This window comes from Rattus norvegicus, chromosome 15 (assembly GCF_036323735.1).
Source record: "Rattus norvegicus strain BN/NHsdMcwi chromosome 15, GRCr8, whole genome shotgun sequence".
NCBI lineage: Eukaryota > Metazoa > Chordata > Mammalia > Rodentia > Muridae > Rattus > Rattus norvegicus.
Window position 1 is genome coordinate 39,445,230 of NC_086033.1, and position 15,470 is coordinate 39,460,699.

The 15,470-nt window shown below is 44.6% G+C and overlaps 1 long non-coding RNA gene across 2 annotated transcripts; it reads left to right on the forward strand.

Annotated features, from left to right (window-relative positions):
* Positions 1-790: 790 nt before the first annotated feature.
* On the forward strand, positions 791-10,317 carry LOC102553894 (uncharacterized). Of its 2 annotated transcripts, none has more exons than XR_010057928.1 (4): positions 791-898; positions 7,953-8,150; positions 8,395-8,505; positions 10,072-10,317. It is a non-coding gene; the product is annotated as an uncharacterized LOC102553894 (long non-coding RNA). The 2 variants fall into 2 exon arrangements; XR_001841344.3 differs by lacking the exon at positions 791-898 and adding an exon at positions 5,899-6,288.
* Positions 10,318-15,470: the final 5,153 nt, after the last annotated feature.

A 15,470-nucleotide genomic window follows, 5' to 3' on the forward strand; every position in this document is an offset into this window, starting at 1 on the left:
ATTCCCCAGACAATTATACTTCTGCTTTCATGTATTAATATAAAATTAAGGTATAAAATTTAGGAACTACAAACGAGAGAAAAAAATGATGGTTTTGGGGCTGGGGATTTAGCTCAGTGGTAGAGCGCTTACCTAGGAAGCGCAAGGCCCTGGGTTCGGTCCCCAGCTCCGAAAAAAAAGAACCAAAAAAAAAAAAAATGATGGTTTTTTCAAGACTGAGTTAACTTATTTAAGGTCGGTAGTACCAAACAAACCCTAGCAGTTTCGGTCTTTGTGGTGGGAAACAAATACCAGTGTTTACATAGTCACCACCTTCCCCATCCATCCCGATGTCGGTGCCGCTGCATTTCCCCACCTTGTCTAGTCTGGAGGTTTGTCTTGGACTGGTGTAGTTTGCACACTTTGAGGAAAATGCGTCCAGGCCTGAGGAGGTGACTCAGTGACTACAGCACTTCCCGTTCTTCCAGAGCTATCTGAGTTCTGCTCACAATTGCCTGTAAGTCCAGTTCTAGGGGATCCAGCACCCTCTTTTGGCTTCCACAGGCATCTGAATTCATGTGCACATACCCTACACACGCAAATATAAACAAATGTTTTAAAAAATTAAAATTAATCTAATTTTTTTAGAAAAGAAAATACGTTCCAAGGACGCATTAATCAAACAGAACCTCATTAATAATCAGTATTCCAACTGATTTTTAAGACGATATATTTTATTACATATATTTATTTGTGTGTGTACACACGTCACAGTCACGTGACGTATCGTCACGACAACTTACAGGAGTCTGTTCTCTTTACCGCGTGGATCCTGGGAGCTAAACGCAGGTCATCAGGCATAGTGACAATTTTTTACTAAATGAGGCATCTTTCTTGGCCCCCAGTTGATTTTTCAAAGGTGACTATGTATTCTCTCTTTTTTTAAACCAGTTAAAACACTTATTACAAAATGGCCTTTAGGATGAAAGAAAACATTTCTATGAAAAAAATGTCTCCAACTTAAATTTCTAAAAATATTGTGAATTTAGCGCTAGAGCAGCAGCGTGGTAATCTGATAAGGCACAGATATTCACTATCATCCATCCTCCTGTGTGTCCTTTTCATGTACTTATTTACTCCATCAATCTATGCGTCTATAAGCTATGTATTAAGATATAGATATGATATATGATAATATAATTAATAAAAAATATAATATTGAAAAGAATATAGAAGAGAATATAAAATATAATAGAGAATAGAATATAGAATATAATGTATTAATTATAATATATAATTGATTAGATAGATAGATAGATAGATAGATAGATAGATAGATAGATAGATAGATAGATAATCAATATTTCTACGACAGGGTCTCACCCTCCAGGCCAGTCCTCTAAATCATGGCAGTCTCCTGACCTAGTCTCCTGATTATTAGCCATAATGCCCTGTTAGATATCTACATTCTTATTAAACATTAAATAAAGAGCTTGCAATTACATATATATATTCAAATATACATTTGTTTACAGTTGTGAGTTTAGTTCATAACTGCCTGTAACTCCACTTCCAGGGATCCCATTCCCTTTTCTGGCCTCCACAGGCATCAGCACTCATTCATGTGCACACTCCTCTGCCACACGTATGTACAAAATAAAAGTAAATCTAAAAAAGAATATAGAAAATAAATTTACTCTAAAGGTGCATTTAAATGACCAAAACCTCATTAGTAACGAAATTCTAAGTGATCTCAAGAAAGATCTATTTTATTACACGTGTGTTCTTGTTTTTTCTGGTTTTGTGTTTTTATTGGGGTTTATCATGGGCAGAAGGAGCTGCCACCATAAGGTTTGCCCCTCCCACCAAGCAGGTCCATTCTAATCCTCCTCCTGTGCCTTCTGGGACTTTTTCTTTTTCTTTGTGCTGCTCTCTGTGCAGTTAACAGCAGCCTCGGGCTCCTCAGAAAATTTCCTTTTCTTCTTACGGGACACATATGTATTTGTATGAGTGTTTCTTTTATTTTTAATGAGACAAGGTCTCATGTAGCCCAGGCTAGCCCAGAACTCGATACAGGATGGCCTGTACTCTAATCCTGCTTCCACCTTGCATGTGCTGGAATCTCAGAAGTGCGCAACCATGTCCAGCTTAAACATTGTCTTCTTGCTGTGTCCTTAGCTGACTTGGAATTTGTGTCAACCAGGCTAGGCTGATACTTGCAATCACTCCCCGGCCTCTGCCTCTTGAGTGCTAGATTATAGGCACGGGCCTCCACACCTGGTTCCACACTCCTATCTTGTGGGTTAGTGCACAGGCCAAGAGGAATCCTAGCGTGGATACTGCTGGTTGGACTCCATGACCATAACTGATGGTTGTAAAAACTCAAAGACCTTAAGAATAAATAAGAGTAAAGGATACTAGGAATTAACTCGTTTCTTGAAACATAGCATAGGGCTGAGGATTTAGCTCCATTGGTAATTGTTTGTCCCAAATTCACTGGTGCATTTGAGTTCAGTACCTTTGGTTTAATGCCCATCATTGAAAAGAATCAACATATTTGTTGAGTGTGGTGGAGCTTGCTAACACTTGAGACCACAAGAAGAGTGCTACATGTTTGAGGCTAGCCTGTGCTACGCAATAAGTACTGGGTAAACAGGGCTACATAGTGACAGCAGATTCATGCCAGGTTTCAGTGCATACAGTTGGTAGGAGAGGATGCTGCAGTTGTCAGAGGGGCCTGAAGGTCATGGGAGGTGGCCATGACACTCACTACCAGAACCAGTCCAGGTGCAGTGCAAGTGAGCTTGCCTCCCCCTTTTCTTTCCAGGAGTTAGCGTGAGTCCTTATTTCTGACATTAGATCCTTTAGAGATCACTCATTGTTCAGACCAGTATGGATGATGACGACTTATAAGGTCTGCTTTCTGTTGCCATAAGAAAGTGCCAGAGACTTGATAATTCATGAAGAATGGGGGCGTATCTGGTTCTGTGTCTGAAGGCTTGGAAGTTCAAGAGCTCATCAACCCTGTTCCTGGCATCAAATGAGAATCTGGTGCTACATCGTGACTCAATGAGCGAATCTTTCAGGGAAGACAATGTCTCACCAACCATCAATCACTGAGCACCTAGCCAGCCTACATCCTCTGCCCTAATATGACTGGCAAGCCTCCAGGCAGACATGTATTTGGAGACACATCCATATCTACCTTTGGCCACAGCACCCTCACCGGCCCCTCCCCCTCTCCTCCTCCCCCATGCCGCTGCAGTGAGCACCACTGGAGAAGCCTCTCACTGGGAACTTCTTCACCACCCACCCAAGACTTCACTGGGGTCTCTCCACAGCCTCATGGCCTTCTGTGGAGCAGAACTCAAGATCCCAGCACCTGGTTAGACACTACTGGCCCAAATGCATCCCATTCAGCAGAAACAGCGGGTGTCTTGTCTCACTTCTCCAACTTCTTCCTTGCAGGTGTCTGGACCTCAGCTCTTGCTGGAGGGTCTCTTAACACCCTCATCTCATAAGTCAAGCCCAAGCCAGAACTCTGACTGCAGCTAGCTGCCTGGGAAGAAGGGGCAGCCTGGGCGAGTTAGTTCCCTGGAAATCAAGAGAGCAGGAGGTGGCTGGCAGCAGACTTTGCTTGAATGTTTGCACTCATGAGGCCAGCGAACAGAGCGTCTGTACTAACTGACATTTGTGTGCAGAGCTTAGATGACTCCTCTTTGGTCTGATCTCCCCTGTAACCAGGCAAGACCAGCATAGGGAAGAGTCTTTTGCCTTCTCAGGGCCCCATCCCCTGGGCACCCAGCCCTAAAGTAAAAACCCCATTGGAAAATGCAGGAGTCAGCACAGTGGCCGTGAAGCGGGACCGTTTTGCACAGTCAGTTAACTGGACCTGGGAGACTGACAATATTCAGCCAGGAGCTATCAACATACCACCGCCACACAGACAATCCAATCTTTTTTTTCCAAACTTGAATCAAGGGTAGCAGGTGGGCATCAGACATGGGGCACCTCTTGGACGTACAGTCTGAGAGAGGCAGGCGTGTCTATGGAGAGGCCACATCCCCTCACAGGTGGAGCCGGTAATCCCATGCTGAACCCATCATCGATCCAGGCTCCCAGCACGAATGCTCAGCCGGCAGGGAGGCCACGTTCTCTTTGCCGGAGTATGTGGTGCGTACTCGCCTCTCTGATGCACAGGACATTTTCAGTGCATGCGCATCCTGTCCAGAGTTCCCCAGCTGGTCAGGCATCGTGGGGACCGTCTTGGTCTACTCTATTTCTTGCTTGTTCCTCAGGACCTGCCTTGCTAATATTTTGCAGTGTTACAAGTCTCATAGCTGAGACTAGCTCTAAATTTAGAACCAAAACGACAAGAGTGGTTTCCAAAATTGGAAATGCGTTTTCCATCCAGGCTTCTAGTTAAAATTCTTGAATTGTCTTTCAAGTAGTTGGTCCTTCTGCTCTGAGGACGCCCTGAATTGACTTTCCATGACTCCAACTGGCTTGAAGGGAAGACCTTGGGATAAGCAATGACCTTGACATTCAGAATAAAATGGAGTTGTGGCAACAACAGGTCAAAGAAGGATTCGCCTCTAAGCACCGAGCACAGCCTGGCCAGCCATTGCAAGAATCTACAAGCAGAATCCAGCAGGTTCACACATGCAGGACAAGGATGTCAAACGATCTCATGCTATCCCCAAGAGGAGGAGAAGACACAGCTACAGGCTGAGCTGGGAGCTTTACAAACTTGAGATTACCTTTGAAAGTATTTTTACCACATTTCACCGCAAGAGAAATGCAGCTCAGTATAAAGTCAGTGGGCCTCAGGCGTAAAGGAGCGATGCTGGAGGCAGTCACACCGGCCTCAAATCCCCTACTCCCTTCATGCCGCATCAACTGACTTTCGGTGATCGATACCCCACTAACATTTGAGAAGTATATTTTTCAGATCTGCTGTAATCATCTGTTATTTGAGCATAATGGTGGTTATTAATAACGAAGAAGCTGTGCGGCAAGGCACCCAAGAATGGGGGAGTTAAAACTGTGCAGCCGAAGGGGCCTCTCCTCCTCCTGGCTGCATTTTGGACTTGTTCCTTCTCTTGTGTGCACTAACATTCTCACCACAAAATGGGGTTACACAAGGTATAATGTCGAATTCAGAGGAAAATGTTCTTAGGAAGTTTACTACTTTGTATGCTAATTAAAAGCATTAGTAAAACTAGCAGGAGGGGCCGCCAAGATGGTTCAGTGGGTAAAGGAGCTTGCCGCTCAAGCCCGAGTTCAATCTCGAGGGAAAGTGGAAGGAGAGAACCGACTCCACAAAGTTGTTCTATGACCTCCACGAGTACACAGTCCCACCCCCAACATATCATACATAGGCACATTAATAATAAAATAAAATTTAAAGGTAGCACGCAGAAGTGATGGTGCATTTTGTGACATTCGTTAACCTGGACTCATTTAACATCTGCTGCTCTCCTGTTCACAGGCAAAGTTCACTAAAACCAAAATCACCATTATAGAAAGGAAACCCCTTAGGTGAGTCTATAAACTTTCTAATGCTTTTCCTTTTAGATTATACTTTCCCCAAAGGTTATGAAACATAGGGAAATGTACAAATTGAGGAAAGACGATTCCACTAAACTCATTCCGTGATTTATGAGGTAAGCTCACGACTGTTGAATTAAACGGTTGTGATAATGTAAGTGATTTTTGCCTCGTGGGGTTGGAAGTGTCAAACGAGATGTCATAGCTACGACGCCTAGACACTGCAAGAAGGAAGATGCCCACAGAAGCTCCTATTACTAATATCTACTATGCTTAATGATCGGGCAGAAGGATGCTGACTCCATGCCAGCTGTCGCCTGTGGCACTGTATCTAAGCAACTACAGAATTCCGCCAAAGCCCCACCTACTCAATAGCTTAACAGGGACTCGAGTAGGTTCCATATTAATAGTTAATCTTCACCCACCCTCAGGGTGGGTCTTTCCTCCGCAACTACATGGTTTTGGAGACTCCCTCGGAAGTACGCCGAGTGATGTATTTCTGTGGTGATTGTAAAGTCTGTCAAGCTGACAATTAGGATAAAATAAGCAAGACGTAAATTCTAAAACTATGATTTCAGAACAATGAAACCAACAACTGCCTCAATATCGGTGCTGAAGAATAAATTTCGTGTTTGGTGTTTCAAGGTTGCAGTGGCGATGACTCATCATAGACCCCAGTGTCAGTAGAGGCTCAAAGTCTCTCATACAAAATGGCTGAAGCCGCACAATTGTTCTCTTAGTGGGTCGGCCATTTTCCAGGTAGGTTTTCACCTGGTGCAGGAACACACAGGTTCCTGGGCTGAGAAACTCCACACATTCGGATTAATTGCTCCCTGACCCCAGACACCAGGTTCAGCCCTGCAAGATGGCCTCCACCTCCCATGGAAAGGGATATCTGTGCCCATAGTCCTGGGCTTTTACTTGGCCCAGCCCCTTAATGAATTCCTTTGCTCACTCCGGGATATCTGCAGTTACCAGTTGTTACACCACCCGTCTGAGCTTGTGCCTGATAATCTGATCAGTTAGAGAGCAGACCCTGTTCAGGCTGTTCAGAGAGGAAGGTGGAGACACCTCACACCGGGACTCCAGTGGCTTGTGTTTCCTGCTAGTTGGTTCAGGTGGGAGACACTGGAGTCAACCGTACACCTCTTTTCTCAGTTCCACCGCCATGACAGAGCCACCCCAGCCTCTGACTTCCTGCCATATTGGACTATATTCTCTGAAATCACAAACCAAGGCTAATCACTTCTCCCTTAAGTTGCCTCTGTCAGGTATTTTATCAGTCGTGAGAAAAGCCAATGCACTGTAAGTGGCTGTTACACTGTCTTGTTTGAGGAGTATGGGTAAGAGGAAAGGAACAGTGTGTGTGTTCTCTGCATAATGGTCCCTGTGGATACAATCATCGTGTCTGTGTTCACCATGTATCTGTCTGCGTCCGTCATGTTTATTATGGACATGTTCCCAATAGACTGACTCTTCCCCCCTGTATATATTTCTGGTCCACAGTTGATTGATTTCACAAATGTGGAACCCACAGATATGGAGGGTCCATGACAGTTACAATGTGTATAACATAAACAAATCAAAAAAACCTGGCAACACTCATATAAACCTCATGGTGCAGTTAAAAACATGGTACCCAGTACCATGCTTGTTCACACCAGCTTGTTCCAGTTTTACTCAAATGACACACAATTAAGATAATTTGTGACTTGCATCATACGTTTATCTGATTCATAGGAGCCTTTCAGGTATACAGGGAGGTTTTCTTAAACTATTGCTTACGAGAATAGCTGCAATTTCACGTTTACGAGGCAGAACTCTCGTTTAGTTGTAAATGTTTTCTCAGTAGAGAGCTGAGACTCAGTAGAATCCTAGTATTCATTTCCTAAAATAATAAGATTTATAAATTGGATTATAAAGTAAAGGAAAAATTAGATTTTAAATCATGTAGCAAATGAAGTGAATGCTAATTTGGAAGACGAATAATATTAAAGAAATATTCTTGTCTGTGAAAACCACTCCCTCCTGGGGATATTTAATGGCGTTTCATTGTTGCCTGCCTTTCTACGCCTTGTCCCTAGCCCTTGGTACATATGCACAGTTGTGTACAGGTCACAGCTACTGTGTAAGTGCCTGAGATCCCCTTTCTCGAGAGCTGGTCTTCCTCGGAGCAGGAATCAGTCTTATTTCTCTTGCACTAAGCGGGCTCAGGACGGTTGCTCCAGGAGTCCATAGCAGAGGACTGAAGAGGGAAGGGCTGTCCTCTGACGAACTGGGGCAGGTGTGGAAGGGAGGCTGAGGCTGCTCTGACTGGCCTGGCTTCACAATGGCTTCGCTTTCGGGCTTCATGTGCCTCTGCAGCTGCTGTGTCCTAGCTTTGGGTCTGTGTAATCCTAAGTGTGGCCTTCTCCACATTCCAGACGATCACTCACCAGGAGGTTATTCCAGCACTAGCCCGGACACCATTCGTCGAGAGATTCACTAAAGCCTGACACTCCATGGCCTGATGCAGCTGTCCTGGCCCACCAGAAGCTACCGTCTCAGAGAAACAACATCTGCCCCCTTCACGGTCCCAGAGAGAGTGCCCTGTACACCCCCTGCCCTGATAACTTATTACTGTAGGTGGAATAATTTGTAAAGAACAGATTGATTTGGATCATGGGTCTAAATGTGGAGGTACTTGGGAGAAGGCTGCAGTGTCTGCTTGTAGGGCTGTCTGCAGGGTTCCATAGTGACACAAGATATCACACGGTGACACTGAGCATCCAAGTTCAGCCCTTTCTCCCTCTTGTCAGAAAGACATGGTCCCACTGGGTTAGAGCTCCAGATTTTGGACCTACCTAATCTTATTCTCTGCTACAGGCACCAAACAGAACAGTTGGAGTAATCTCCTACCTTCTTAACACCGAAGACATGAACTTTCCAATAACGTTCTGATGAAGACATTTAAACTACTGTGGGAAGTAAAAGCAGGTGTGTGAATATTTGGGTATAAATAACATTTCTTATTCAGCATGTTTATGTTTTAATTTTTAGAATACTTTATTAGTTTCTGTAATCAAACTCTGGATAGAAAACACTACATTCATATGTAGTACTATGTGTTACTCTTATACAAATGGGGAAAATAAGTTTAAAGTTTCAAAACCAATATAAGTTTCTATGAAATGCTAACCCAACATGATAAATTGTAACATGTTTTGCCAAGTTAGCATATATATGTATGTGTGTATATATATATTATTTGAAAAATGTAATTGAAATACATATAATTTAAAATATATAACTTAAATATATATAATTTGAAATATATGTACATAATAGTAGTATGTTATGTATATATTATATGTATCAAATATGTATATATTAATATTATATATATATAAAATCAGTATTATGTTATACTCCAAGAGCAGTAACAACTTTTTCAGGCTCTGCAAAAATTTGAACAATTTGAACAAAATTGTAGAAACATCCAGTGTACTCCATTTTAACAGAAAAAGGAAAAACCAAATCCCAGAAAACAGCACAGTTGTTACTGTGCTCTGACACCATTTTTTTTATTAGCTTCTCAGTCATCATCTGCAAAGACCATAGTCTAATAACGTCATTTTTCAGGCCACTCATGCGCTGCAGGTGCAGGTGTAGTCTAATTTACATTCGTGGGGTGGGGATGGGGGTACACAGCCATCTTCCATCTGCAACACTGTAAGACACACCAGAGAGTAAGGCTTGGTTCTACTTTTCCAGCAGAGGGCGGGGAGGCCAGGGCTCTGTAAAGAAGTGTGCCCTCATAGCGGCGACTTCCTTTCTCTGGTGGTGCAGCTCTGAGGCTCCACTCTCTTCCGGATGTTAAATCCGTATTTGTTTTTGTAGAACAGCTGGCTATGAAAAAAAAAACGAGACAAACTTCAGGGTGTCGAGTGGGTGTGGTTTTCACCTCGTGATTATGCCTGGGGTGGGGCTGTAGAGATGGCCCCCTGCTGAGGTCGCATAATAACGCAATTGTCCGAAGAAGTGAGGGATGAGTAGGTAAGGTCCGGAGGTGGCTGTGAAGGTGGCGCTCACCCCACTGTGCACAGTCCCCCTTCCTTGCTTCCAGACTGAGGGCTACCTGCCTTGTTCCTCAACTCTGTGTGTGGGTCTGGAACCTGAGCCAATCTGAGTCAATTCAAGGGTTCCATAGGCTTCCTCCTCCATGGGCCTCAACAGAGGGGACCAAACAGAAAAGAGAGAAAGAGGGGGAAGAAGGGGAGAAGAGGGGGAAGAGAGCGCGCAGAGGGACACAGAGAGGGAAACAGCCTTTCAAGCCCCGATTTACTAATCTCTGAGGTCGTTAGTCTTTATACTAGCTTGAGGTAGCCATTTTTAAGGACAGAGCCCTTGCAAATAGACGTAGCTGGTGCTGGTGTTGACAGCTTACGTCCCGGGTGCGTCTATGTACTAGCTGCTTTTCTAAATGCTCAACAGTTGTTAGCCAACTTAAATGCTTGTGAAAATTGTAGGAAGTTAAATATTTTGTATTGATTTTTTTTTAAGATGAAGAATCAGGACCTATTGAGTGAAAGTCATCTGTCAAGTTCACCCAGGCGTTAAGAGAAGCGCTCAAACCCAGACAGCTGGAAAGCCAGGCAGCTGACGCTAGCTAGCACAAGTGCCTAACCGAAGCCATACGACCTGCGTCCTGTGCTCCAGCCTTTGTAATAATGATAAGCTTGGTGAGCTCTTCCCTCCAGAGGGACATTAGGCGGGAGGGAACCTAATTATAAAGGCCATCTGCAGTTATCTGTTTCTGTTTCAAGCATTTTGGATACTCGATTGTCACAGCGGCATGGCCAGCGATATCCTTGGCAAATGACATCGTCAATCACCAGTGTTTCTCTTTACAAATGGCACATTCAGTGGCCAGGAACATCCTCTACAAATTTAGGCGTGCTGTGCCTCCATGTCAGACAAGACTGGAGAACTGTTTTGAAGTAAAATGAATGTTATGACCAGACACCTCTGAGGTGGGTGAGTTAAGGGAAGAGACGTTTATTTTGGCTCTCAGTTGGAGGCGATACAGTCCGTGATGTTGAGGAAGGCATAGCCAGGGAAATGGATCTTAGGTGTCAAAGCAGGATGTGTGGTTGCTTGCCTCACATCCAGACAGATGAGTGAGCAGATAGACAGACAGACAGACACAAGTGGATGTCCACCTCACTTTCTCCTGTTGTTTTTATTAGTCAAAGACCCAGGCAATGAGATGCTGCAGTCCATGTCTGGGGTAATCCTTCTCCTAACTTAATACACTCTTTAAAAGAAGCACCAAAGGTTTACTTCACTCAATCTAATCCAGTTGACAATCAAAATTAACTCTCCCAGTTCCCTCTCACAAGTCCTTCCTACACAGCTGATCACAGGCGTTCACTGCAGAGCCCTTACTGACTTCTGACTTAGAAAGCTTCTGTAACTTTCTCCCTCTCCCTCTTCTTCTGATCTCCCTTCTCCAGTGCCAAATTCCAAACTCGATCATTTTATTATTTCTCTTCCGAATTTCAAACACTCTTAAATTGCTTTTTAATATGTAGGACCAAGAGCCTGTGGAAAGGGACATTGTATCCTATGGTGACACTTCCACCATATCAGGAGCAGGGACAACCTTGCAGTCCTTTATGCAGTGCAGGGGACACCTTGGCTGTAACCCATCACTGGGACTGAAAGGTGGTATATCATGGCCAGGGTAGTTGCATGAAGTGCTGTTGAATTCGGAGGCCTTCTTGAGTTGGGATGATGACTTTTGGTTAGTGCAGCGTGTGATACATTATGACAGACCTGGGGAGAAGAGAAGAGGCACAGATGGGGACAGGTAAAGGGTCTTGGGCCTGACTGAGTCCAGGGTGGGTCCTGGTTTCTGAAGCTTCATGCGGATTTACAGCTGACCAATGCCTTCTATTTCGCCTCATAATCATCACTGCTATTGTCATAGTTAATTTTAATATGCATATTAAATATTCAATATTCATATACAAATTGTCTTATTCTATTTGGGCATTCAATTTCTCTCTGATGCCTCAGAACAAAGGCAAAAGGTAAATATATAACCATATAGTTAGTTAAAAACATTTGAGGAACTCCATCTGTACTGAACGTGTGTCAACTTTTCTCCTTAAGAACGTCCCCCAAATGGAGGCTCCTGCAGTGATTGGATGTGCCAGAGTGGGCTGATAACCAATGAGGGAGGCCTTCCCCTTCTTAGAAGAGAAGGGAGGATGAAAAAATGGACTGTGTGAGGGAAAACTTGGAGGAGAGGAGGCTGCAATGGAATGTAAAGTCAATAAATAAATTAATGGATAAAAAGGAAAGTCCCCCGAAGAACACAATAGAACGACTCTGTGTTGCCTTGCACATAACTGTATTTGGTATTATGACCATATGGAGATGAATTACAGTTAATAGAAAGATGAAATGAGGTTATATATAAATACAAACACATGTTACATAAGGTATTCAAGCGACAGTCCCCTAGGGTGCCTCAGTGAATGTGGGTATGGGGGTTGGGACTCTGAAGTCAGTCCCTTGCAGACATTGAGGGATGGACCTGATAATTGAGCACTTCTTACAAGTGCCTCTCGTAAGAAATTCTCGAACTTTTCACCTGAGTGAAAGCATTGTTTTAACCAGGAGTCTGCCTCACAGGGAATATTGGATTAAAATGTTGAACAAATGTCTTGGGCTGCTGCTGGTAGACATAGAAACAGCAAAGAAGCGGTCACTCCTTGCTAGTGTTTACAGAACTGTACAGAAAGCCTTCTGCACGTACATCATCCTCACTGCATACGTGAGAAACTGAGGCAGGCAGGTGACGTTGCCAGGTCCCCAGCTATAAGTTGAGAACTAGGGCTTGAGCACAGTGGGCATGCTTTCACTTCCACCTGCCATGTTGAGTGTATGCCAGTGTCTTAGTCAGGGTTTCTATTCCTGCGCAAACATCATGACCAAGAAGCAAGTTGGGGAGGAAAGGGTTTATTCAGCTTACACTTCCACATTGCTGTTCATCACCAAAGAAGTCGGGACTGGAACTCAAGCAGGCCAGGAAGCAGGAGCTGATGCAGAGGCCATGGAGGGATGCTACTTACTGACTTGCTTTTTTATAGAACCCAAGACTACAGCCCAGGGACCCACAATGGGCTGGGTCCTCCCCTCTTGATCACTAATTGAAAAAATGCCTTACAGCTGGATCTCATGGAGGCATTTCCTCAAGGGAGCCTCCTTTCTCTGTGATAACTCCAGCTTGTGTCAAGTTGACACACAGAACCGGCCAGTGCAGCCAGTGCAGAGCCCTTCCCCTAAGCAGAGGATTCAGTCCCTTCAACAAAGTACTCACAATTCTGCCTCCGTGAGCAAAACCCAGGGAACGCTCTGGAATGCTTCTCTAAAAGTGGATATAGTCATTCTACTCTGCTAATAGGATGGCCTACCTGCAGTCCTGTATAAAACTTTGGAGAGTCTCACATAGGGCATATTAAACTTGTTTGTTTCCTTGGAATCACCATTAACTTCAAGGAATATACAATCAGGAATCCAGCCCCAAGAAGTGTGATCCATCTGAAATCTAGGACAGTAGAGAAGCAGTTAATAACATTATAATGTGGCTACCGAGATGGGATACTTTGCTCCATGAGTCTTTTAAACGAATACTTCAAACAGAAAGGCACATCCATGTTGTCTTTGTAAGCAGCATAAAATAGTAGCCATCATGTAAGGAGAAAAACCCTAATGTTGCTTAATTGCCAACAGCACACCCAGATGAAGGCTGGCACAAGTGCCAAGGGTGAATAAGTGGCAGTTCCTGTGAGGGTAGATGTTGTGAGCCAAACCTATCTGTTCTTCCTGTCTGTCCAGAGTTCTTGGGAAACTGAACCCTGATGGTTACAGTGTATATTAAAGGCAGTGAGGAAGCATTTAGAGTCTCCCATGCTTGTGAGGCTAATCCACCTGTCCCTGGACTATGACAAGGCAGATGGTGTGCAGGGTTGCCCATTAGGGGAGGGGTCATGAGGGCATGCTGTACAAAGTCCTATCCAAATCACCCAGGCGTGTTTACTCTCACTTGACCGGACGGAGAATCACCTAGGAGACAGGCCTTTGGTCCCACCTGTGCAGGAGGTGGGACAGGTGGGTTGGGTTAATTAAGGGGGAGGTACCATTCCCTGGGCTTGAGTCCTAGACTGCATAAAGAGAAAAAAGCGATCACTATTCATTCATCACTTTCAGTTTCCTGACAGTAGATTCCACGTAGGCAACTGCCTTAATTCCCCACCACCAGAGCTTCCCCTCCATGATGGACTGGGATGAAAAGGAGGACATCACTGCTCCTAGGCAGGATTGAAGAGGAGGTCTGTTATGAGGCAAGAACAGCCAGAGGCATCTGGAATGGTCCAGGCTGAACTGGGCCATGAGAAGGGGAAAGGAGGAGTGGAAGAGGAAGAGAAAGTCCAGAGGACACATGGACCAAGAGAGATTTAGGAGTGCAGCCAGCCAAGATCCAAGAGAGCACATAGCCAAAATGGCTGAAGTATACGGGCAGGAGAAGCTGTGAGGAGGGAAGCAGAAGCCCAGCTCTCGGGCTGGAGAGATTTAGAGTATGGGGAGGGTGAGAAGTGCTGGGAGGAGCCACAGTATTGAGCCTTGCCCAGGCTTCTTTGAGACCCAGTAGACTGCAGCCTCAAACTGTGACCCAGAATGCGCCCTTTCTCCCTTGAGCTACTCTTGGGAGGGTGGGAAGGAACTGAAGCTCTTTGTAAGCTGCTATGATTTCAATACGCTCTCTCCCCACGGAAACCAAGCCTTCTGTACTCAGTGAAGAAGGTTGGGAGTGGCACCTAGTGGAGGCCTGAGGTCATGGAGGCAGAATCTTATGGGTCAGTTAAGCATCCCTCTTGGCCAAGAGCTCTGCTCCACTGCACTTCAGCTACCTGGGGTTCGTGCACCCCACCCCCAGCCAGAACAGCAAAGAGCCTTCCCAGGTGGACCCCTGAGTGTCGTTCTTTACAGCCTCAGAAACCAGCCAAGTAAACTCTTCTTTTTATAGATTACTCACTCTTGGATATTCTGTTACAGCAAAAGAAAAACATCTGAATATAATCTAAATATAGCCAGTATCGTGTCACATTCCGATGGTCCTGAGCCCCAACTGCAAATGTATGGAGGAGAAATGAGAGTTTTTAAAAATTAAATTAAATTAGATTTTCTTTTACATCTATGTACTAATTGGTTAATTGATTGTGTGTGTGTGTGTGTGTGTGTGTGTGTGCACGTGCTCGCATGTGTTTACTGCACTCACAGTACATACAGTGCATATGCGAAGATCAGAGGACACTTTCAGGAATTAGTTTTTGGGTTTTCTATTCTGTGCATCCTGGGACTCGAACTCAGATGGTCCGGCTTGGCAGCAAGCACCTTACTTGCTGAGCCATCTCACCCATGCTTTTTTTTAAAGAATATTTTCTGTGTTTCTTTCTTACAAATCACCTGTCAAAGCAACACTTTGGCTCTTGTCTCACTTTCGTTTTTCCAGCCTTCGCTCCCCCTCCCAGCTGCCTGGATTTTGCTGTTCCCAGGATGGAGATCTTGGAGTTGCCTCTAAGCCGGGCGGCACTCTTGTACAAAGGATCCAGTTCTCTTCCTGGCTGCAGTTTAGCCATCAGTATTCCTATGTGGAATGAAACAGAGGATCTTCCTCAGGACCTCCTTGCTGGGGAAGCCATGATGTAAAGTGTATGCGTGTGTGTGTGTGTGTGTGTGTGTGTGTGTGTGTGTGTGTGTGTGTGTCTCACTGATCTGGAAGAGTTCAGGAGACAGGAAGCTCTACCTGTCTTAACATTCTTGAGCTAAGAGCTGACAGGCACACAGCCCCACCGCACGTTTTGTCGGTACTAGGCATTTGAACTTGGGTA